General features: G+C 39.8%; 1 protein-coding gene and 1 pseudogene across 9 annotated transcripts in view; both read left to right on the forward strand.

The window, feature by feature from the left end:
• Positions 1 to 12,589, forward strand: part of COBLL1 (cordon-bleu WH2 repeat protein like 1) — a 159,957-nt gene that overhangs the window by 84,155 nt on the left and 63,213 nt on the right. The window lies entirely within an intron of this gene.
• LOC132238583 (large ribosomal subunit protein eL33-like) lies at positions 1,324 to 3,673 on the forward strand (annotated as a pseudogene).

A 12,589-nucleotide genomic window follows, 5' to 3' on the forward strand; every position in this document is an offset into this window, starting at 1 on the left:
AAAACTTTTCTGGCAGATAAGGTGATATACACTGACAACTATGCCATAAGACACAAGGCAGCCCAAGGGGCGTTATTTCCTGCCTTTGTTAGTTACTCAGCTACCTCTGAATTCTGTCCACCACACTGTCAGTACCAGAGGGGAAGGCTTGTGTCTTGTCCTTGGATTTGCTCCATTTCATCCAACACAGTGTGTTGTGTGTGATAGATCTTCATAGTTAGTTACTGAACAAAAGGATCTGTACAAGTGTCCCAATATAAATATAAACAAGATACTGAAAGATTTTAAAGTGGAAGGACTTCGATGTGTAAACAGGAAAGGTTCTTGAAAGAAGAGGCATCCAGACAGGGTTTTCACTGTTGTATTACAAAGAGGATACCTTCTGTGGGCAGGTGATGGCCTGTGCAGAGGGGCTTTAGAGCCTAGTGAGAATAGCAGGAACCTGAAGCTGAAACTGAGGCATCGAGTTTACATAGAAGCCAACTCTGCTAACTTGCTGGTTGAGGTGAGGATGCAATCAAGGGGTCAGCTGGGGTTCATGCCACTACTGGGGTGGGACCTGCTTCTGAGCTCACTCGTATGGCTATTGGCACCCTTCGGTCCTCACTGGCTGTGGGCTGGACATAGGGCATTTCATAACACTGCTGCTGGTTTCCCTTAGAGTAGGTGAGAGGGTGTCCAAAACTGAGCGCACAGTCTTCTGGGAACCTAATCTCAGAGCTGACGTCCCATTACCTTTGCTGCATTCTGTTCACTGGACAGGAGTCACTAAATCCAGTCCACACTCAAAGGGAGAGGATTACACAAGAAGTGGGGGTCACGGGGGACCATCCTAGAGGCGGCCTATCACAGAAATATATGTTATTAACCCACTATATAAAAATATAATTTAATACATAATTAATAGGTAAAAAGTACTAATAGATTTTTAATATTTTATTAAGTCTACAAAATACAGGGTGTATTTTACACTTGTAGTGCATCTCAATTCCAATTCAGATGCTATATTTTCATTAGAAATACTTGATCTGTATTTAGATGCCATAAAATTCATAATGGGAAAATAGCTCCACCTACCCAGGTTGTTCCGAATATGTGTGTTTTATATGCCCTGAGTTGGCGCTGACCTCTGGAGACCCCGTGAATGAGTCATGTCCATAGTGTCCTGCTCAGATCCTGTAGTCTCCTGGAAGCCCAGTTCCAAATATACTTAAATGTTTTCAGTAATTGAATCAAGTATCAGTTTAAAAATATAACGTACTTTTTCTGCTATCTCAGAGCCTGTGAAGGCCTGCTGGGAACATGACTTCTGTAACGACAAGTATGTCTGGAAGGCTGTGGTCCAAGGTCATTTTTGCTGCTCTGAGTGGGGTCTCCCAAACCAGAGGGAGCACATAGCTCTTCTTAAAAATGAAGGTGTTTACACTCCAGATGAAACTGAATTCTGTCTAGGCAATAGATGTGCTTATGTGTATAAATCAAAAAACAACACGGTGACTCCTGGTGGCAAACCGAACAAAACCAGAGTCATCTGGGGAAAGGTAACTCATGCTCATGGAAACTGTAGCATGGTTTGTGCCAAATTCCAAAGCAACCTTCCAGCTAAGGCCATTGGACACAGAATCTGTGTAATGCTCTGCCCCTCAAGGATTTAAACTTAATGAAAAGTAAATAAATAAAATGGGTTTGTTCTCCTGAAGAAATAATAAAGTAAAATAAAACTGAAAATATAGTTCCTCAGTTACACTAGTCATGTTTCAAGTGCTCAGTAGCCACGGGGCTGCCATATGGGACAGCAGAGTTCTAGAAGTTTGGCTGCAAAAGGAAGGAGTGAATTAAAACAGTACTTGGAAGGAGCAGGGAGATGGGAATTAAGATCATAGGAATCTGTGCATTTTGTGTGTGTGTTCTGGGGAGAAGGAAAGTAATCTAAGATGATAGAAACATAGGGTATGATCGATGTGGCTTTGGATTAGTGGGCAGATTTGAGTGGCAGTGCAATTGGGGCAATGAACCTGAACTGATGAATGACTTGTGATAGAGACCTTCTATTCCAGGTGTTCAAATGCAAACCAACTGAGTGTGGGAGAATGAAACCAGAAGCTTTTAAAATTTTTCTTTTGAGTTGTCACTCTATTCATCATTTTTTCCTAGTGTGTGTGCCAAGAGAGGGAAAGGCACTTGGAAGTGGAGCCATTTCCTGTGAGCCCCAGAAGAGACCCTTTCCTGACCAGAAGTGTTCTCAGCATAGGAAGAGCTACCTGGAAACAAGTCCCGTCGATGCCACCCCTTCAACCAGATGTTATCTGTAAATTAGCTCAGCCCCTGTGCCCTGCTCCCAGTCCTAAAATATCTTATTTGAGGCCTCCACTTTCAGTCTCTAAACAAAATTATTATGCAGAATCTCTGTACGTCAGGAAGTGAAAGGGGCCTGGGATCATCTATTCTGATACCTGTATTTTGTAAATGAGGGAATGGAGGACTGAAGTGATTGATTTAAGGTAACTTGAGTGGCCAGTTAGGACACTGCCATGCCTTTTGAATCCCAATATATTGTTTCCAGAAGTCCGCCTGGGAAGTAGCTAAGCCTCTGTTGGTGTGAGTGGGCATGTGCACATTTGGCTTCTGCATTCCTGTGAAAATACTACCAGGGGTTATTTAGACGGCTCTTGTCAAGATTATGGCGAGGGTTTGGTGCCATGTTCTGTGTGCTTTGGGAAAAGTTTCTTTGTAAACGCTGATTAAATGCAATGGCAACTGCCTCATGAGATTAAATGTAGGAAAAAAAAGAGAGAGAGAGAGAGAGCACCAGCACAGTGCTCAGCAGGAGTTTCAGTAACTGCTATTTTTTTTTTTGTCTCCTCTATCACTTGGCTTTGTGCATTCATTGTTGTGGTTGTTAGTTTATTTTGTGTGAATGTTTCAGCTCCCAAAGGGACAGTGTATATAATAGTGAAGAAGCTTTAGCATCTGACAACTTAGGTTGAAATGTCCACTCCATCACTTACAGCTAAATCCCTTCACCTCTCTGTGCCTCAGCATCCTCACCTGGAACATGGGGATGCATGGTCGCACTTACCTCACACGATGCTGTGACTTAGGACAATTTTCAACACGTAGTCAGCATTCCTGGTGTTCGCTGTTGTTGATAGTATAATAGTAAAATGGGATAAAAGCCAGTTGTGTTGTGAGTGTCCTTATTGGAACTTTGGGACTCGAAGGCACTAGCATTTAACACATGTGTAGTGTGATGTGAAGAACGCCCCCTGCCTCTGTATTTGGTGTGTTATGTCAAATGTACTGGAAAGGTGAGTTCCACTTTTACAAGTGAAAATGTAACACAGAATTAGGTTGCTCTTTCCTCACATTAATCATGGTCCTCACTGGGCAAGGGAAGCTACAGCCAGGACATCTGAGTTCTGACTCTCAAATGGGTTACATGGCCGCGGGGAATTCACTGAACATCTGGGCAAAGGAGGTTTCTTTCCACCCTAGAAGTCAGTCTGTCCCAGTTTAATCCCTAGTCCCACTCCCAACCCCAAATAGGCATAGGATTTAGAATCTTCCTGAGGATTGAATACTTTTACTCATGTGGGTCTCTTTGGGCTTCTTATTCCTTTCATTGGCCACAAAATAGCTTGTGTTACAGAAGTGTTTGATACTCAGCAACCAAGTTCTTAGAGTCATATAATTCATTTTTTAAAAAGTATATTTTATTGAATTTTTACAGAGAGGAAGGGAGAGGGATAGAGAGTTAGAAACATCAATGAGAGAGAAACATTGATCAGCTGCCTCCTGCACACCCCCCACTGGAGATGTGCCCCCAACCAAGGTACATGCCCTTGACCAGAATCGAACCTGGGACCTTTCAGTCAGCAGGCCGACACTCTATCCACTGAGCCAAACCAGTTAGGACAGAGTTGTATAATTCATGGAATTGATATAACCTTCCCTTTCTACCTCCCTCAATTAAATCAACAAACATGTATGCAGTACCCTAACTCATGCCTGTTGCAGTTCCAGGTGCTAGCAGAGAATGAGGCAAGCCAGGTCCCAGCACTCAGAGAATCTTCATTCTGGAGGCTAAGGGCAAGTAATAAACAAGTAAATAAGCAACCAGGATGGTATCCGATAGTGATAAATGTGAGATCGGGAAAGTAGGGTTATGTGAAGGGTATGCTGAGAGGGGTGACACCTCTTTTGAGTGGTTAGAGAATATCTCTATGAGGAAGAGATATTTGAGCTGAACTCTGAATGAGCTCAAGGAGCCAACAATTGGAAGATCTGTGGTTAAAGGCATTTTGGAAACAGCTGGGCAATTCCCTCAGCTGTGAAAGGACTGGGTTTGTTTGAAGACTGGAAAGAATGCCAGTGTGAATTACGCAAGGAGTTGAAATAGGAGGGGAAGCTCCAAAGTTGGCAGATGCTAGTGGTTTCTTAGACTTTAGCACACATCAGAATCACTTGGAGGGTTGTCAAATGCGGATTGCAGGGCTCTACTCCCAGTGTTTGTGATTATATAGATCAGGGTTAGGGCCTGCAAAGTTGCATTTCTAACAAGTTCTGAGGTGCTGTTCACACTTTGAGAACACCAGGCTAGTTGATCTGTAAGCCAAGGAAAGGAATTTGAGTTTTATTTTCTATGTAATGAGAGGCCAGTGAAGGATCAAAGATATTATCTGATTTACATATGTGTGTGTGTGTGTGTATAATTTAATTTTTATTTTATTTTTTTCCATCACCATTTATCCCCTCTATGCCCTCTTCCACACACCCCTTTCCCCACAATCACCACATTGCTTATTTACATATTTAAAAGAGCACTCTGGCTGCTATCAGAAAGACTGGTTAGGAGGCTATTGGAGCCTTCTAAGCTAGAGATGTTGTCTTAACCCCTAGAGTGCCAGGGAGCATGATTGCGCACGCTCCTCCTGTCTTTCGCCAAAAGTGCCGGGAGCGCTATCGTGCTCCTCCTGCAGTGTCACTATTAGATGTTAGTAGTTCACTCTTTATGTGGGAAAAAAAAAAATTTAAAAACCTTAACTCAAAATTCCTTGGCAATTTTAGCATAGTTCCTAAGATATTGGTTGGCACTCAAAGGGTGGTAGCAGAGGAACTGATGAAAAGTACACTGAGTAGGATATGTTTTACAGTTAAGAATTCACAGGACTTGATAATGTATTGGAACTAGGACATAGGGAGAAAGAGGAATCAAATCATGCCTAAGACTTTTGCTTGAGGTAACGGGTGGTGTTTAGTGTCGTGTCATTGGCAGAGGTGGGAAGGTTACTGAGGGAGTTTTGGATGTGAATAGGCATTGGGAGTGGAGAGGAGAATCAAGAGTTTGGTTTTAAGATACCTATGGGACATCCAAATGGAGATAACCATGTGGTTATTTGTTGTAAATGTTTCCCTCCACGTCCCGCGTGGTTCAGGGTTCGGGTCTGGAAGAGGAGCTGCACACAAATGAAAGAGAAAAGACAAGAGATAATTTGGGAATATTGGGGGCCAGGCGGGTAAGTCCAACTCAAGAGGAAGGACTTCCACTGTGCTCAGGCCGAACCAACCATTTTATAGTCAGAGGTAAACAAGGTAGTGGTTACCATAGTTACACAGTTCTTGTGAGTTTCACTTGTTTTGGCCACTTCCTACACTTCACTCAGCCCATTAGCTTCCCAGATAAGATCTGGGGAGCGCCATAAAGTCAAGCCTAATTATGCTTAAGAGGACAGTGCCCTCTAAGCTGGGACTTGTTTGTCAGGCCCGGGCTTAACCCTATATCGGCTCCCCACATCTCACCCTTCTTTTATTATTAAGCTACTATAATGAAAATAAAACTTAAACATCAAGAACAAAAAGCTACCATAATAAAAGTAAAACTTAAGCATTAAGAACAAAAATGTTTAAGTCCCAATTTCAGTGTCCAACAGTTCTGAGCCCAAGTTTCAATGTCCAACAGTTCCTTATGTGTACATGTCAACAATGATATTTCAGTTCTGGAAGGTGGACAAATGGTGGCAATGCAGGTCCAACCCTCTCTGATTTGATCCAGGGCAACCTGCAGCAACGCATAGCTGCTGACTGCTAGCATGGCAAAGCGTCGTCAGCATCTTCCATCTCTGGATTGTTTTTCCTCTTGTCTTCATGGTTGGAGCATTCCTGATAATTCCTCTCTGTTGCAGGAATCCACATGGTCTTGGAGTTGTTTTCTGAAAATATACAAACATATTTTCGACCAAAATTAATAAAGGAAATTTTACTTAGGATCCTTTTTATATTTGCCCAAATGATTTTCCTTTGGCTTATTTTAACACCATGTATGTTTTTCATGGGTGTCTTGCTGTTAGCATTACAAATGAAAAAAGAAATTTTTTCTAGATGTAAATTAGTTACAGGATATTTTTCCTTACATGGTATTTTTCCACTGTGCTTAACCCTATATCGCTCCCCACAGTTATTAGGCATATAAGACAGACCTCAATAAATAGGTCAGGGTTGGAGATGTGAATTTGAGAGTCACCAACTTGTAGATGGTAATTGAAGCCATTGAGTTTGATGAAATCATCTGGGGGTGATGGCTGTGGAAGGAGAAGAGAAAGGAGCAGAGAAGGAGGTCTGGGGTGCTCCAGCATTTAGAAATCAGGCCGGGGTATGAGGGCATTAGACACTGAGGAGTGGCAGTGAAGAAAGAAGAAACTGTGTTGCCACACAAAGAAGTAGAGGGAAGAGAATCCCAAGCAGAGGGTTTGGGCAGCTGTTAAATGTGTCATTGGAACTTGGGCACTTACTCAAATGTGACCAAGATTAGACAGATAATTGTCTATTACATTGGGATACACAGGTGATTGGAGACCTTGACAAGAGAAATGTCTGTCAAGAGTCATATAATGCCTTGGGCCTCTTCTTATTGCCTTTCATTTTTGCTTATCTTTTAAAGTCACTGGATATACTAGTATTCATCCTGGTTTGATTTTAGGCTCTTGATTGCATTCCCTCAAGCACATAGCATAATGCTATGCCCACAATTGGAACAAATTTTGTTTTTTGGTGTGTGTTTTTTTTAAATATATTTTACTGATTTTTTACAGAGAGGAAGGGAGAGAGATAGAGAGTTAGAAACATCGATGTGAGAGATACACGGATCAGCTGCCTCCTGCACATCTCCTACTGGGGATGTGCCCACAACCCAGGTACATGCCCTTGACCGGAATCGAACCTGGGACCTTTCAGTCCGCAGGCCGACGCTCTATCCACTGAGCCAAACCGGTTTCGGCCAAATTTTGTTTATTAAATTTTCTCTTGTTTTGTTTAATGAGAGAGATAGAGAAAGACTAAGCAATCGTTTTTGAGAAACTAGTCTTTACTTTACAGTTGAAATGCATAGATTAGGGGCCATCAAAACATGTCCAGTTATTTAGAAGAACTGCCTCATAGACAATTATCACAAGGCAGCTTCTGTTAGATAGTCTTCTATACTGAAAGAAGGTGGCTGTTAGATTTCCTTTTGGTTATTAAAATGTAATACTTAAAATGTCCATTTTTGTTTTGTTTTGTTTTGTTAATCCTTACCTGAAGATATTTTTTCCATTGCTTTTCAGAGAGAGTGGAAGGGGGTAGGGGGAGAAAAACATCAATGTGAAAGACACATTGATTGGGGTGAGGAGCGAACCCACAACCCAGGTACATACCGTTGACCAGGAATGGAATCTGAGACCCTTGGGTGCACAATTCAATGCTCTAACCACTGAGTATACTGGCCAGTGCAAAATGCCCATTGTTTTAACACTTATAATTCCATTCTTACATTTTGTATCTAATATTGAAGCTGTATTTTTATATAGTACTTCTCTGAGTGAATCTCTAAGAATACTATATAAATACAGCAAACACATGAGATGCCATTGGACTATAGTGGCTTACTAAGGATATAATTATAACTCATGTAATTTAAAACTTTTTTTCTCAAACTAAGAAGGGGTGACCTAAATATATTTCTATTACTTTATTCCCTCTTTTCATTTAAGATGTTAATATTGACAGGATGGAGCAATGATTACCATGGACAAATGATTTTTGAAGAGTTTTGTAAATAAAATAATAAAAAGACCAATCAGTAGTAATAGTAGGATTCCAATTGGATTCTGCATTGAAATTAAGTTTTGATATTTTTAGTGTATTATTGTGTAATGTGAAATTGTACCTTATTTTTTATTATGGAAATTGAATGTAATACTGAGATAATTTTAATCAATAAAGCAATGACTTACTTAAGCCATAATTACTATGGATATGTTTTAGAGTTGAGAATTCACAGGACTTGATAATGTATTGGAACTAGGAGATAGTTCCAATATTTTAAAGGCTTGATTAAGGAATTTTTGTTTTGACCTAGAGAAATTTTCTGTCTCGAATATCTTTTCAGTGTAACCTCTCTACCCACCCTTGTGTGAAATTTGCTATTGTTTATTGTTAAAGATAGGAGCCTCTGAGGAGTAGAAACTGATAGTCAGACTAGGCCACTGGGAAAGAAGAGTTTATGTGAAAATCCCTTGGGTAAGAGAACTAGCTCAAACATTCTTGTTTAAAAGAGTACAGGGACTTTAATGGCTGTTACTGTGACTTTTAAAATATTAGTGAAAACAGGTATTCTTAAGCAGTATAATTTAAGAATTATTCATGTTGATGTGTTACTTTTTTTTTTTTACTTTCTTACACTTAGATTAGATTATAACTTTTGATTATTTTCAGTGTATCTTTGACGTTGGGTGACATTTAATTTTGTTATTGCTTCAAAGTATAATCAAGAATATTGGAAGAAATGTCAGTAGATCAATCTTAAAATCCTCATTGGTGAATATTTCCAATAAGTTAACGAAGTCTAAAGCTACTTAGGACTCAGGCCAAATCCAGGCCTCTACCTGGTATTCTTTTCACTAGTCTATGCTATGTAGTCAGCAAACTTTAATTAGCTAGCCACATTCCTAACTTTCATATAAATAGATCACAGTTGGGAACCAACATATAATTGATCCTACAGGGCTCTGCTTGTCTAAATTCTACTTTTCTTTCAGGAGCTGAGTCATACGTTTCTTCTCTTTGAAATATACCTTGTTACCTGCCTCCACACTCCCACAGAGCTAGTTTGAGCTTGCTCTCATTGCTCCGAATTTTCAGGATTACCCATTCTCTGCTTTGTATTCATTGTTTAATTACTTACACATTACATCTTCCCCATGATTTCTAGTTCATTGTGGAAGGATCTTGGTCTGATTCAAATATCTTTCTAATTTTTAAGACCCAGGGTAACAAATGTTTTATTATTTCAAGTAATGCTAGAGAACATTAAAGATGTTCTTAACAGAAGTTCTATGTAAATAATATTTCAACTAGTGCTTTGTTCTGCTGTTTTTTGTGTTTTTTTTTTTAAGTAGACTTAACTTTAGTAATTAGAGATGGGTTTTCATCACAGATTCAAAGGACCTTAGGAAATGAGACAGTCCCACATACACAGAACATTAAAACTGTGAGTCAGAGTAGTTCATTGAAGTGTGCCTTAGACAGGGAAGACAGTCCAAGAAATCGTGACTCAATCTGGACCTATAAAGGCAGAGAGGCTGGGGAGGGCATTCAGGTGCAGACCAAGATGAGCAACACTTGGAGCTGGCAAGGTGCCTGGAATGATGAAAGCAGGCTATAGGAAGGCCATGGTGACAGGAGAAGGTTCCTGTCAGACCTTTCTTCACTGCCATCCTTTTGAAAGCCAAGTTCACTGTGGACAGAGTTGTTCCTGATGCTCCACCTCCCTGCCTGTGCAGCTGGGCTTCTCTCCTGGATTTTGCTAGGAACTCTTTCAAAGCACTAAAGTTCCCAGTTACCCCATGCTAATAAATCCAGTGTGTATTTTTAAAAATATGTTTTTATTGATTTCAGAGAGGAAGGGAGAGGGAGAGATAGAAACATCAATGATCAGCTGCCTCCTTCTTGCCCCTTACTGGGGATCAAGCCTAAAACCTGGGCGTGTGCCCTGACCGGAAATCAAACTGTGACCTCCTGTTTCATAGGTCAACGCTCAATCACTGAGCCATGCCAGTTGTCTCAGTATATATTTTTTAATACTTATCTTTTAAAAAAATAGAATCAATTATTTTAAAAGTCCAACACAAGTAATCCTGATATAAAAATTCATTTTCTTCCTTGGTGGTAAGAACTTTTTTTCTTTCTCAATTATATGCCTAAGTATCTCATCTTTTGTGGATAGTATTCATTGAGTTCATTCATTCAGTAAATATGAGTGGCTCCTATGCGGCAGGCATTGTCCATGTTTGCAAACATGTGACACCAGGTAGTAGAGACAAGTCCCTACTCTTTAATGGAAGGAGATAAACCAGGATGTCCCTTGCTGATAAGCCCTAAGGCAAAAAGTAAAGCCCATAAATAGAGGTGTTATCCTAAGGTCAGGAGGAACCTTGTAGGGGGTCCTGAATCAGGAATGTTCTAGGTGTTTCCAAGGAAAAGGTAAGAGTCATAGATTGGAGTGCAGTGAGCCTAGGGAGAACGTGGGAGCAAGAAGACTGGAGAGGCTAGAGGGCAAGGGGGTACACATGACAGGACTCTAGATGCTATTCTGGGTGCGGTCTGAAGACTTGGGAGGGTGTGAGAAGTGCCGCGATCTGACTTACACTTTAAAAGAATCACTCCAGCTGCTGGGCTGGGACATGGAGAACAGAGTGCAATGTGACAACATTGGGAGCAGGGGGGCTTAGCAGCTTGAACAAAGGTGTTTGGGGAACAAGGCAGTTGGATTCTGGGTCTATTTATGATACAGTAAAGAACTGGAGAAATTTATCTATGGGTTGTATTGCATGTATATGAAAGAGGCTATTTTTGGCCCAAGCAACTGAAAGCATTGTGACTTACTGAGATGGGAAGACTTGGAGCGGAAAAGATTTGGTTTAGAAAATCTGGGAAGAGGAATTGGAAGTTAAATTAAGTTGGAGACTCATTAGTCATCTGAGTCCCTTTACTTTCCTCTGCCTGAAATATCAGTTATTTCTTATCTTTTCCTGTGTTTCTATTCATTCCCCCAAACTCAACTGTTCCCCATCTGTAAAACATTCCTGGGTTCTTAAGAAAGTTTCTCTTCCTATGAGCTTTAGCAGTACCATTTGCATACCTTCTTATATGAGAGTAGTCATCAAACTTTATTGTAATTTTATACATATCCGACTGTCCTTTTGGATCACAAACCCTTTAGGGGTAGGATCTGGCCTAGGGTTACAGGAGAGGGACTAGGCAAGGAAATGAGCTTAGGCTGAGCTGCTTTGGCTCACTAAGAAGTGAGAGAAAAGGGGGCCTTGGGACAGGTCCAGGGGGTTAGGGAAGAAAGGATTTACTAGGTGGCTGCAAACTGCTTGTTGAATTATGTGTCTCAGTTTCCCTATTCCTCTTGCCAAGGAATCTTCCTAGCTTCTTACTATCCTGCCTCAATATTGACTTTACATCCCCAGTGCTTAGCTGAGTCTGCCACATGATTGTGACAAGATAAATGTTTGCGAATATGTGAATGGTCAATGTCTACAGATTAAAAATGTTTTGAAATTGGTTCAAGTTTTTCTTCATATAGATTTTTATGAACTTATTCTATCTATTGTAACACTTTTAAATATTTATTTCAAATCTTTTCTAAAGTTCAATATATCTTTCAATTATATTCCAAGGCCTATTATTTTAGAAAATTAATAGATGTAGTAACCTCACTTCCGTTTTTTTCATGATGCTGAGTACGTAAAGGTGGTTGTATTTGTGAGACCTTAAATTTTGAAAATACTGAAGACTTGGATGTTTTGTAGTTACTAACAAAGAAGCCCTTTTACTTGTTTTATTTGTATTGTTGCCTAGAAAATGGGGAGTGAGAGGAATTAAAATTTTATATTTTTCCTGAATGGAAAGCAGTAGTAGTTGTTTCTCCAAAAGCAATCAGCCTTCTATAAAGGTAACATTTTAAAAAACCCTAACTTGAAGTACTTTAAAAAGTATATGTGTCATTACTTATAGTTATTTTATATTTATATTTCACTTTTTCAACCCATCAAATCATTGAATTGGCCATGTGAATTTTTTCATGATGTATACTACCTATTTCTGTTGTAAATCTGTTAAAGGCTTATTCTAGTAAGTGGAACTGAAATATATTTACTCAAATAATTATTTGTAATATTTTTCATTGAAACAGCAATATAATTTATCAAATAACCAATCAGACTTTATTGGTTATTGCTAAGTGCAGTGGGAAATACAACATGTTTTAGAAAAATATGTTACACTTATGGAATCCGTTATATGCAATCTATAGGGAGAGACTGTGTAAGGGGCAGGAGGGAGAAGGTTTCAGCTGGACTTTAAAGGGTAGGTAGGGTTTATCTGGATAGAGAGGTAGAAGACACAATTGGAAACAAATAGAATGAAAGGCACAAAGTTAAGAGCTATTATGAGTATGTGATGGAGATACTGATCTCCACCCAGAGACAGTATAATTTATCTCATCAAAGAAAATGGTATACTTTTGCTTTGCTATAGTAAGCACACATTA

This window comes from Myotis daubentonii, chromosome 7 (genome assembly GCF_963259705.1).
Source record: "Myotis daubentonii chromosome 7, mMyoDau2.1, whole genome shotgun sequence".
Taxonomy (NCBI): Eukaryota; Metazoa; Chordata; class Mammalia; order Chiroptera; family Vespertilionidae; genus Myotis; species Myotis daubentonii.